This window comes from Hakea prostrata, chromosome 3 (genome assembly GCF_041222555.1).
Source record: "Hakea prostrata isolate BN-2017 chromosome 3, UWA_Hpros_2, whole genome shotgun sequence".
NCBI classification, from domain to species: Eukaryota; Viridiplantae; Streptophyta; class Magnoliopsida; order Proteales; family Proteaceae; genus Hakea; species Hakea prostrata.
The window spans coordinates 51,373,467-51,385,372 of NC_142602.1; the positions used below are offsets into that span (position 1 = coordinate 51,373,467).

The following is an 11,906-nucleotide window of genomic DNA, read 5'->3' on the forward strand; positions in this document are numbered from 1 at the left end:
GTGGGATTTCGCCTCACTTTACTTATCTGATTTAGACACTCTGACTATATCTAGTACTCGGATTTATATATGATTCATTCTTTCCTTATTTGGATCTATGGTTTATCTTCCGCACTTTTATTGTTCTTGTTCATGATTATGTTATTGTTTATGTGGGAGGTTGATTACTCGATACCTGATCTTCGAGCTGTGGATCACACTCTCGGGTATGCCAGATAGGGTACTGGCTGGGAGGATGTGACACCCCTTACTTGGATACACTGTTAGTGTTCAATGAGAAACTGCACCTAGAAGGGGGGAGTGTAGTTGAAGTACGTGATGCACTTCCGATCTTGTTCCGAAGGTATTTATCTATTCTATACTTGTTGATTGACTTGTAGGAGAAAACCCAACTCAATTTGGATCTGTTTGGCCTTCCATTTCCTTGACTAAAGTTGCTATTCAGGCTTGGTCGACTGCTTGGTCGATTGACCAGTCGACGAGCAGATTAATAAATCAAAAAATCACAAAATTCCCTATTATTTTAACCCTACTTTATGGGAACTCGTGAATAGAAGCCTAACCTAATCATTGCCACTCCAGAGCTTGAGGAGTGAGCTTCCCAAAGCCCTCTCTTGAAGTTGGTTAAGATTCTTGGTCTCAATCATTGCCTCCCATCTCCATTGCTTCCCCAAGGTATGATTTCTCTCTCTTATTCTCTAATCTACTCTTTCCTCCACTCTTTCTCACTATTGAGACTATGGCTGAGGTGCTGCAATCTTGCAAACACTTAGCCATGTGTTTCCCCTTTCATCTCCATTAATTTCTTTTCATTCTTGCTATGATATGCATTCAATACAATCAATAACATTGCATTTCTATGATTCTTGTCATTCCAACTTGTCTTATTGATCCAAATTGATGTGTAGATGCATGCTAGGTCTGATTTACTATTGGTTTATGATTCTAGTATGGTTCTGATAAGCATGCATTTACCATTATTTATTTGATTTAATTCCCCATACTTATTTAATTAAAGAGAGCTAATTGAGTATTTTTGTGTATTTTTTAGGAATAAGGTGATTTTGGATATTAGAGATAATATGGAGTAAAGTTGGCAAATATATTAGATATTGGTGGATTGTAAATCATGGCATTCAATCTTGGTGCCCAAGAAATTATGAAAAGTGAGATCTTAGCCAAATTGGAAACAGGTGGAGGTCTAAGGAACAAAATTGGTAATAAATCTGAAAATCAGGTAAACAGACCTACCTTCAGTATTTTGGGCATATCTCTCGTATGAGTTTGGATTGCGGTGATTCAAGATGCTATGAAACGATTGAAAATATCTACAACTTTCCAGTTTTGAGTTTTTCCAAAATCCGAAAAAATAAAGGTCAAATCGATGGGTAAAGAGAGGGGATTCATTGTGTATGGGAGACATAAAAGGGAAGCCAACCACAGAGAAGAGAAGAAGACGGCGAATGCGGCTCTCATCTCTCTCATTGGTGAAGAAGAAGACCACATCTCTCTCTCTCTCTCTCTCTCTCTCTCCCTATGTTTCATCTTTATTTTTCTTATGAACATTGTGATAATGAGTAGCTAGTTCCTTTTCTTTGGATGTAGATGAACCATGCTTATTTCATTAATTTGATTGTTCTATCTCTTCTAGTTGATTGTGTTTGAGTTTGGCCAAAGATGTTCTATAGCTCAGCGAACTAAGCGTGCCAAGCTTCCGTGAAGGACGATAGTCTTGCGAAGATAGGGCATATCTAGGAAGACCATCCCTAATTTACTTTGAAATGTAGAGTTATATTAGTTAGGGAAAAGCATTGGGGATTCGAAATCCCAAAGATCTTCACATATTCATAGTTAACGTTTTTGCATTAATTAGTAGATTTAGTTTAAATTTAGTTTTGTTGAATTGAATCTTAGTGACTTAGTCTTTTAGTTCCCCATAGTTCGACCCCATACTTTCTTCTTGCTAGATTAGTATAGGATTTTATTTTTGATTGGTTAGCGACACGATCAAATTTTGGCGCCGTTGCCGGGAACCAAAACACGGTTGCTAGGATTGATTTTTGTCAATTAGACATAATTTTTAGAGTAATTTTGGTGTTTTTAATTTTTCTTCGCTTATTTAACTAATCCCTTTTTCTTTTGTTTTGTAGGTAACTGCAAGAGTAGCGATTCAATAATTAGTTTAGATTGTTATCTTTTCTTTCTTAGATATAATTGTATTTAGGATTTTTCAATTGAATATTTGCATTAGATTGGGTTGTTTAGGTTAATTTTTAAAAATCCCCATCCCTCAAATCCCACATGTGTAACTTTTGTTCAAAAGATCACGTGGATTGCGCTTCAAGTACGTCCTAAACTCTCCCTTTTGCTATAGTTATTTTTTTTTAATTATACTTATTTAGCTTATTCTTTTTTTATTATTATTCTTCTCTGTGTATGCATGGTCGTTAGTCCCTAAACCTTGAGTTGACTCCACTTGACTTAGAGTTAGAAGAGACTTTGGCCAACCCTAGAAGGCAAAGAACCATGGCAAACTATGAGCCTCCAATGAGGCCCTTGAGTGAGCATTTCATTCCTACGATATATACTCCGGTTTCTTGTATTAAGTTGCCTGACATAGAGGCGGCTCAATATGAGATCTAGTGTGATTCAAATGCTACCATCTTTTTATGGACTTGCCAATGAAGAGCCTTATAAGCAATTAGATGAGTTTTTAGAGGTGTCATCCACGGTTAAAATTCAAAACCTCTCAGTTGATGCTTTAAGGTTACTTCTTTTCCCATTCTCCCTTAAAGATAAAGCTAAGCATTGGCTTCATTTTTTGGACAATGTTAAAATTTCCACTTGGGTAGAAATGCAATAGGAGTTCCTTAAAAAGTTCATCCCCATTGGCCGTACCAATAACATTAGGAGAGCGATAACGAATTTCTCTTAACAAGAAGGAGAACAATTTCATGAGGCTTGGGAAAGACTAAAAGAATTACTTAGAAAGTGCCCCCACCATGCTATTCCTAAATGACAATTGGTTCAATGCTTTTATGATGGCCTTAGAGACCGACATAGGCAAATGGTTGATTCTTCTTGTGGTGGGACTTTCATGCACAAGAATGAGAATGAGGCATGGGAACTTTTTGAGACCCTTAGTGAAAACTCCCAACACCATGCTTCAGTAGTTAGGACTGAGATTCCATCCATTGGGCAACCAAAGAGGACTGGTCTCTATGAGATCAATCCTACCATTGAGATGAGCACTAAGGTTGAGTTGATATCAAAGAAATTGGACCATCTCTTATCATTCGGACAACAGACCCCATCTCCACTTCCTACAAGTTTCTCTCCACCTAATCAGATTGAAGCATGTGCTTTATGTTCTAGCCTATCCCATCATGTCACTGATTGTTGTTTGGCTACACAATACCCTGAGTTTGTTAAGGAGCATACACATTTGGCCCAAGGAGTCTCTAAATTGGGCAATGATCCATATTCCAATACCTACAACCCAGGATGGCGAAACCACCCCAATTTTTCATGGTGAAACTTAATACCCAATCCCTCTAATCAAATACCTTATAGGCCATCTCCATTTAATATGCATCAAAATGCCTATAGGAATGAGCAACCATCATCTCTACAACCCTCACATAATTCATCATTTGAGGATAAGGTACTAAAAGCACTTAGTGGATTAGAGCAAAACACTCAATTGTTGCATTCCCATTCTTAGTCCATTAACAAATTGGAAACCCAACTTGGTCAACTAGCTGATGCCATCAGTAGAAGGGAGGTTGGTCAGTTACCTAGTCAACCAATAGTTAACCTTAATCATCAAATTGGGTCTAGGAAAGAACAAGTCCAAGCAGTCTCTATTGTGACACGTAGTGGGAAGGAATATTATGAACCTTTGCCTACTCCCAAGCCATTGCCCATTGATCTTAAGAGTCGAGAGGAGGTTAATTTGACCCATGAGACTGGCGATGATGCACACAAGCCTAGTAAAGAAACACTATCTATGAGTACTCCCCATCAATTTCCTCGTAAGGGGTTGCACATTCCGACTGTAGAGGGTCCTACTCCTAAATCTTACAATCCCAAAGCCCCCTTCCCTGAAGCTCTTGAATCCCCAATTCCATATTCTAGAAAGAATGCTAAGATGCAAGAGATGATTGATTTATTTCAACAAGTTCGCATCAATGTCCCACTATTAGATGCTATCAAGCAAGTCCCAGCTTATGCTAAGTTTTTAAGAGATTTGTGCTTCCAAAAGCGTAAGTTGAAGACTCAAACACCTATAACTGTGCACCTAACTGAACAAGTCAGCTCGGTAATTTCCAACCAACTGCCCCCTAAACTTAAAGATCCAGGTACACCTTTAATTTCATGTGTCATTGGAGATTTATCTATAAGTAAATTATTGGTTGATTTGGGAGCCAATGTGAATATTTTACCCGGTTCAATTTATGATAGGTTTGGTCAAGGAGATTTGAAATCCACTGATGTGATTCTACAATTGGTAGACCGCTCAATCAAACGACCCCGTGGGCTACTTGAAAACGTTTTGGTAAAGGTTGAGGATCTATATTTTCCTGTTGATTTTTTTATCCTAGATATGGACAATACAACTACCAATAAGTTACCACCAGTCATTCTTGGACAACCTTTTTTAGCCACTGCGAATGCTGGCATCAATTGTAGATCAGGTGTCATGGACATATCATTTGGCAATAAGAAACTTAGAGTCAACATCTTCGATGCATCCTTAAGCTCAAAAAGGGATGAAGAGTGCTTTGCGATTAACTTTATTGATGAGGTAGTGGTTGATTATACTCCAAACATGTTTATTGATGATCCCCTGCAATATTACTTGCCATTTGGGGAATCTAACCTAAATATTGAGCAATTCAACACATTGTTGGACTCTTCCATTTCTTTGGAGCAGTCACCATTCACATTTAGATTTGAGCCTCCACCTCCATTGGCTGCATCTCACTGAGTCTGGTTGAAGACTCTAAACTTAGCGCTTTATGGGAGACAACCCATTTGTTCAGATGTTATTTCTTGTTCTTTTTCTTCTCTTTTCTTTGTTTGTTGTTAGGTTTTACTGTTGTGTGCTCTATCATGATTTCAACCATCGGGTACATTCTTTCCTCTATTTGCTTCTATCATGTTTTTTTATATATCTTGTATGCATTGAGGTCATTGCATAATTTAAGTGTGTGGGGGTGTCAACTCGAGTAAGACTTGTTGATAGTTGGTAGAGCATTGTCACAAAGATAAAAAGTGCCCAATTTTTTCTGCCTTTGGTAAGATAAATATTTTAATTCCTTGCTTAGATACAAAATGAGAGTTTAAGTGTTTTAAAATTCCCATCTAATGTAATGAACACCCTCTTGAGAGAATAGTAATGGGTTTTACATTTTGAGACTGAGGTTGAATCGGAAAATAGGAACTCCAGGTAGTCCAAAAGGTTTGACCATCTAGTTATTTTGTATTCCCTTGTGCTTATGGTGACAAGTTGAGACCGATTTTAGACTATTTAAATGTGAAGTGAATTGAAGTAAAATGTGAAAAAAAATAAAAAAAAAATAAAATATGCTGAAGTTTAAAGGTTAGACCTCCTTCTTTTTTTATTTTCCGTATTACTTTTATTTTTTCCGTTTTGCTCGAGGGCAAACACTCAAGTGTGGGGGTATTTGATAAGTGTCACATCCTCCCAGCCGGTACCCTAACTGGCATACCCGAGAGTGTGATCCACAGCCCGAAGATCAGGTATCGAGTAATCAACCTCCCACATAAACAATAACATAATCATGAACAATAATAATCGAAGTGCGAAAGATAAACCATAGATCCAAATAAGGAAAGAATGAATCATATATAAATCAGAGTACTAAATATAATCAGAGTGTCTAAATCAGATAAGTAAAGTGAGGCGAAATCCCACTCTACAACCAGCGGAAAAGTAATTCTAAAAGAGAATAAACAGGATAGAATCTAATCCCAATAGCAGGTACAATAGGTAACTAAATTGTTCTCAATCTTATAGACAATATCCCTATAAGTATAAATCTCATAAATGGCACAAGGGCGCTTCCACTCTATGGTCGGACTAAGCAACGTACGGAGCATAACCACTCGCGGGATCTTCAGTGTAATTGTCGTAACCGCAATCACCTTCCTGGAGATATGCCTCTTCTCCTTGCGCTTCTTCATACGAGCAATCATGATATTCGAACTCAGTAGAATAGTCTAACAAACATTGTACAATAAAGGAATGAGTTTCAAAGAAACTCAGTAAGGCAGTTAAATCCATAATAACATAAATGGCAGGATTACAAAACAAACATAGATGCAATATGGTATGAGACAAACAATGAATGTATGAATCTAACTCTATATATGCTGGTCTCTATTGGCAGAGATGCTTTAAGTCATAGCACCGTACTTCTTTAGGAAAGTCTCATTCACTCATCATCAGTTGGTAATGGGTCCGGCATCCCTCGGGACATTCCATGGCTGGGGGGATAGGTCACCACTCTCTCACATAACCATTGGTCTAAGTACCGGTGCATGTCTGGGTAAAGCCTAGCCAAATGCAAGTCTTCTACTTAGTTACATCAAGTCAGATCCAGATATGTCCATTCCTCGTCCCTGACGATCCTTTCCGGTATCCTTCACACTAGAGTCCTCATAGTCCCTGACTACGGACTCATCAACCCTATTGGTCATCCACATATGGTAAACGGGAAGCTCTCACGGGTTGGTTACCGGTCTTAAGCGCCCGTGAGCCCAAGTCTATCCATATGCAACCCTACCAATAAATGGCCCCAACAATGTGATTCCTGTCCTCTCACGGGTTGGTTACCGGTCTTGAGCGCCCATGAATCCCCATTGCTACCACAAAGCGTTCGGTCTCAATACCCCTCCGATTAGGGTTTGACATAACGGGACATCCTAGCCAAACACTACTAGATAGTCCTAAATATGTCATCCAACAGTTTAGGAAGGTGTTCAGAGGGCATCTCCGGAAACATCCCATAATATTCCCGTAGTAGTCCAAGGACAGAAGTGTCAAAAGGACACCTCTCCTTTCCAAACCATACTTAAGCATACACAAGCATCAATTCATAACATCACATATATGGTAACTTCATATATGGAAAGAAATCAATAATTACAATCAACTTGTAAATAACTGGTATGTAAATCATATATGAGTCAATTCAATATAAATAAGTAATGCTACTGATATCAAGATAGTATCATAGTAGTATAACATTATAAGAATCTAATTAAAGAAATAAACTAACAAGATTCAAATATAGAAACTAAGATATGCAATTTATGTTGTTAAAGAAGTAACCATCCTTACCTTTTATAACTTGCAAAGGAATCCTAAGAAATCAAGTAAGATCTTGACAAACTTGAGAAGAAGGTCCTAAACAAGTGTATACAACATATTAGGAAAGCTCCCTAACAGAAAAGATATCAAAACATCCAAAACAGACCAAATCTGGAGTTGCTGTACTCATTGGTCGATTGGATTGGTCTACTGCCCCAGTTGACCAATGAAGACAGTAGCCTACAAAATCAGAGTTTTAAGATATAAGATCCAAATTTGGTGGTTCAAAAGGGTACTAAACAAGGGGTAAACTACATTAGTAGTATCCTAACATATAGGGCACCTCAAAACACTAATCGAATCAAGTCTTCAAGATACAAATTAGGAAACAAAAAGTTACCATAATTAGATCAATCATGGTTCTTGAAGAATTCAAGATAGAAATCATAGACAAGAACAATAGGAGAATGAATCATTGATTCAGATAAAGATATCATGGAAGGCATACTTAGATCTTCAAGAAAATAGACCTAAGAGCATAAATCTAAATAAGGAAACAAAACCTACCATAGATGTAACTATCATGATTCATGAAGAAAGCATGGTATGGTAGAAGAGAAACAACTAGAGATTGATAGATCATGGATCATGTAAAGAAAACACAGCAATTGACTACTAACATGATCAGTATAGTAGATCTAAGAAGATCAGAATTCAAATCAAAAGATGAACAAAGACAAGATCATGATTTGATCATGATTCCTTCAAAAGCTTGCAATGATCATGGTTAAGATCATTGCATTAGCCATTAATCCTTAGGAAGATCATGAGAGACAAGTCCAGAGATGTTTGCAACAGAGAATGCAGCATCTCCTCTACTGTCTCAACTCAAAAAGGAAAGAAAAACAGAGATGGAGGAGAAGAAGAGAGTGTAGACATACCTTTGATGCAAGAGGAAGAGTTTTGACGAAGATCCGTCAAAAAACACCAAGGATGCAAGGGAGATGACTTGCAGAGGTCTTTGGTTCGTTCCAAAGAGTTTGGAGGCAGAAAATACGAAGTAGACTCGAGATTGGACTTAAATAGAGCAAGCAAGACCTAATTTCCAAAGACAGAACCCATTGGTCGAGTGGATTGGTCGACTGGTCCAGTCGACCAATCAGTCGACCAATCAGTTCAGCAACTCCTAAACAGGGAATTGAAGACCCAGATCAAATCCAATCCTAAAGGGTTTTGCACACATATCAAGTGACTTACCTAATAGGTAGAAATGCCTTCAAACCATGATAGAGAGCACTCCAAGTCCATCAACTAATCCGATCTTCATCAAGATTCAGTTTCCATAAATAGAACCTCATCATCAACTCTCATGGATTCAAAGCCAGACACCAAGTCCTCCACTGGGATGGTCCAAAGCTGACTTCTTACTTTACTTTGGGTCACTGGACCTACAAATAACAAGGTTTCCGGGTCAAGGTTAGGGCTAGGTTTCACATTCTCCCCCCCTTAAAGAAATTTCGTCCTCGAAATTGAAAGCGTACCTGTGCTTCCAAAGAGGTAAGGAAACTTCTCCTTCATATCTTCTTCTTTCTCCCAAGAAGCTTCTTCAGGGGTATGGTTCTTCCACCGAATCTTCACCAAAGGGATGGTGCGATTCCGCAGCTGCTTGTCCTTATTATCCAAGATTTCGCCCGGCTCTTCATCGTAGGTCAAATCAGCACTAAGTCCTTCAGGCGCTTGCTGCAAAATGTGTTCCGGATTCTCTATGTATTTCCCGGGCATCGAAATGTGAAACACATTGTGAACAGCAGCAAGAAGCGGAGGTAATGCTAATCGATACGCAACAGGTCCAACCTTTTCCAAAATCTCGAAAGGTCCAATGAAACGAGGGCTAAGCTTTCCCTTAACATTGAATCTCATCACACCCTTCATTGGTGAAACCTTCAAGAAAACTTTCTCTCCTACTTGAAATTCCAAATCGGTCCTCCTCTTATCAGCATAAGATTTCTGTCTTGACTGAGCAGACTTAATCCTTTCTCTTATCATATCTACCATAGCACTCGTAGCTTCAATCATCTCAGGACCTAAGACTTTTCTTTCACCTATCTCAGTCCAGTACAAAGGTGTCCTACAAGTACTTCCATACAAAGCCTTGAAAGGAGCCATGCCTATTGTTGCTTGATAACTGTTGTTATAGGCAAACTCAACCAAAGCTAGGTGTTCATCCCAATTACCACCCATATCCACCACACAAGATCTGAGCATGTCTTCCAATGTCTGAATTGTCCGCTCAAATTGTCCATCAGACTGTGGATGATGAGCTGTACTCAAGTTCAATTGGGTTCCCAAGGCCTTCTCGCAAACTATTCCAAAACCTTGAGGTGAACCTAGGATCACGATCAGAAACAATACTCAATGGCACACCATGCAGGCGAACCACATTATCCACGTAAAGCCTTGCTAGCATATCCAGAGTATGAGTGATCTTCAAAGGAATGAAGTGGGCTGATTTGGTCAACCTATCAACAATCACCCACACAATGTCATTGCCTTTACTTGTCCGAAGCAAGCTAGTCACAAAGTCCATAGAGATATCCTCCCACTTCCAACTAGGAATAGGAAGGGGTTGAAGTAATCCAGATGGGGGTTGTCGAACGGCTTTCACACGTTGGCAAGTCTCACACTTGGCAACAAAATCATCGACATCAGCCTTCAAACCAATCCACCAAAAATGTTCCTTCAAGTCCTTGTACATCTTGGTGCTTCCTGGGTGTATAGTAAAGACTGACTGGTGTGCTTCCTTCAATATTTCCTTTTTAATTTCTTCGTTTGCACGCACACACAGTCTTCCTCTAAACAATAAACCACCATCCATGGATATACCAAAGTCGGGGTCCGACTCAGGATTCGAAGAAATCTTCTCAACTTTTACCAAAAGTTCTTGATCGAAACTTCAAGGAGCAACAATCTTATCTCTAAGGCCTGATCTTGCCGTCATGGCAGAAAGAATAAAATCAGAATTCTCAGGGACAATTTCCAAATCAAAGCTCCCAATAGAAGACCACAATGGTAGACTCAAAGCATTCAAATCCAAAGTCTTCTTCTGGTTCTTCCTACTAAGAGCATCAGCAACAATGTTTGCCTTCCCAGGGTGATACTGAATATCACAATCATAATCGGAGACTAGCTCCAACCATCTCCTTTGTCTCATGTTCAACTCCTTTTGGGTAAAGAAGTATTTCAAACTCTTATGATCCGTGAAAATGGCAATCTTCTCACCGTAGAGGTAATGTCTCCAAATCTTCAAAGCAAAGACAACAGCGGCAAGTTCTAGATCGTGAGTGGGGTAATTCCGCTCATAATCTTTCAATTGCCGAGAAGTATAGGCTATGACCTTGCCATGTTGCATCAGTACGCAACCCAATCCAATCTTTGACGCATCGGTATAAACTGTCATACCACCGGAACTATCAGGTATAGTCAAAACCGGGGCACTTGTCAATCTATCTTTCAACTCTTGGAAATTTTTCTCACAGGCGTCAGACCAAACAAACGTCTCTTCTTTCCTGGTCAACTTAGTCATAGGAGCAGCCAACCGAGAAAAGTTCTCAATAAACCTTCTGTAGTAACCCGCCAATCCAAGAAAACTTCTTATTTCCGTTACCGACTTCAGTCTTTCCCAATCGGCCACAGCTTGGACTTTTTCAGGATCGACACGAATACCTTCGGCTGAAACCACATGGCCAAGGAATACGACTCTCTTAAGCTAGAAATCACACTTGCTAAACTTGGCGTACAACTTCTTTTCTCGCAACCTTTGCAAAGTGAAACTTAGATGGCTTGCATGCTCTTCTTCGCTCTTCGAATAGATCAAGATGTCGTCGATGAACACAATCACAAACTTATCAAGCACATCGTGAAATACTCGGTTCATGAGGTCCATGAACACCGCAGGAGCATTGGTCAATCCGAAAGGCATGACCCTAAACTCGTATTGGCCATACCATGTTCGGAAAGCTGTCTTAAAGATATCACTAGACTTCACTTTCAATTGGTGATGTCCAGATCTTAAGTCAATCTTTGAGAACACAACTGCACCCTTTAACTGATCGAAGAGATCATCAATTTTGGGCAGCGGGTATCTATTCTTGATAGTCAACTTATTCAACTCACGGTAGTCGATGCACAGGCGCATACTACCGTCTTTCTTCTTGACAAACAAGACCGGAGCTCCCCAAGGTGATACACTAGGTTGTATGAAACCTCTATCAATGAGCTCATTCAACTGGTTTTGCAACTCTTTCAACTCAGTAGGAGCCATCCTATACGGGGCTTTAGATACCGGAGCGGCACCAGGGACGAGATCAATAGAAAACTCGACATCCCCCGTCTCGGGAGGCACTCCCGATAGATCATCAGTGGAAGACATCAACAAAGTCACTGCACAACCCCGACTTCATCGACTCTTTTCTCCACTTTACCCTTGCCTTCGACGAAGCATCATCCACTAGGGCATAGACTTGCATCAGTGCAGACACCACCTTCTTACAAACCCTTCTCTTCTCAC

General features: G+C 39.5%; 1 non-coding gene across 1 annotated transcript; it reads right to left on the reverse strand.

Moving 5' to 3' along the window:
* Nucleotides 1–2,902: 2,902 nt before the first annotated feature.
* On the reverse strand, nucleotides 2,903–3,009 carry LOC149022435 (small nucleolar RNA R71). The gene has a single exon (XR_016172639.1). It is a non-coding gene; the product is annotated as a small nucleolar RNA R71 (small nucleolar RNA).
* Nucleotides 3,010–11,906: the final 8,897 nt, after the last annotated feature.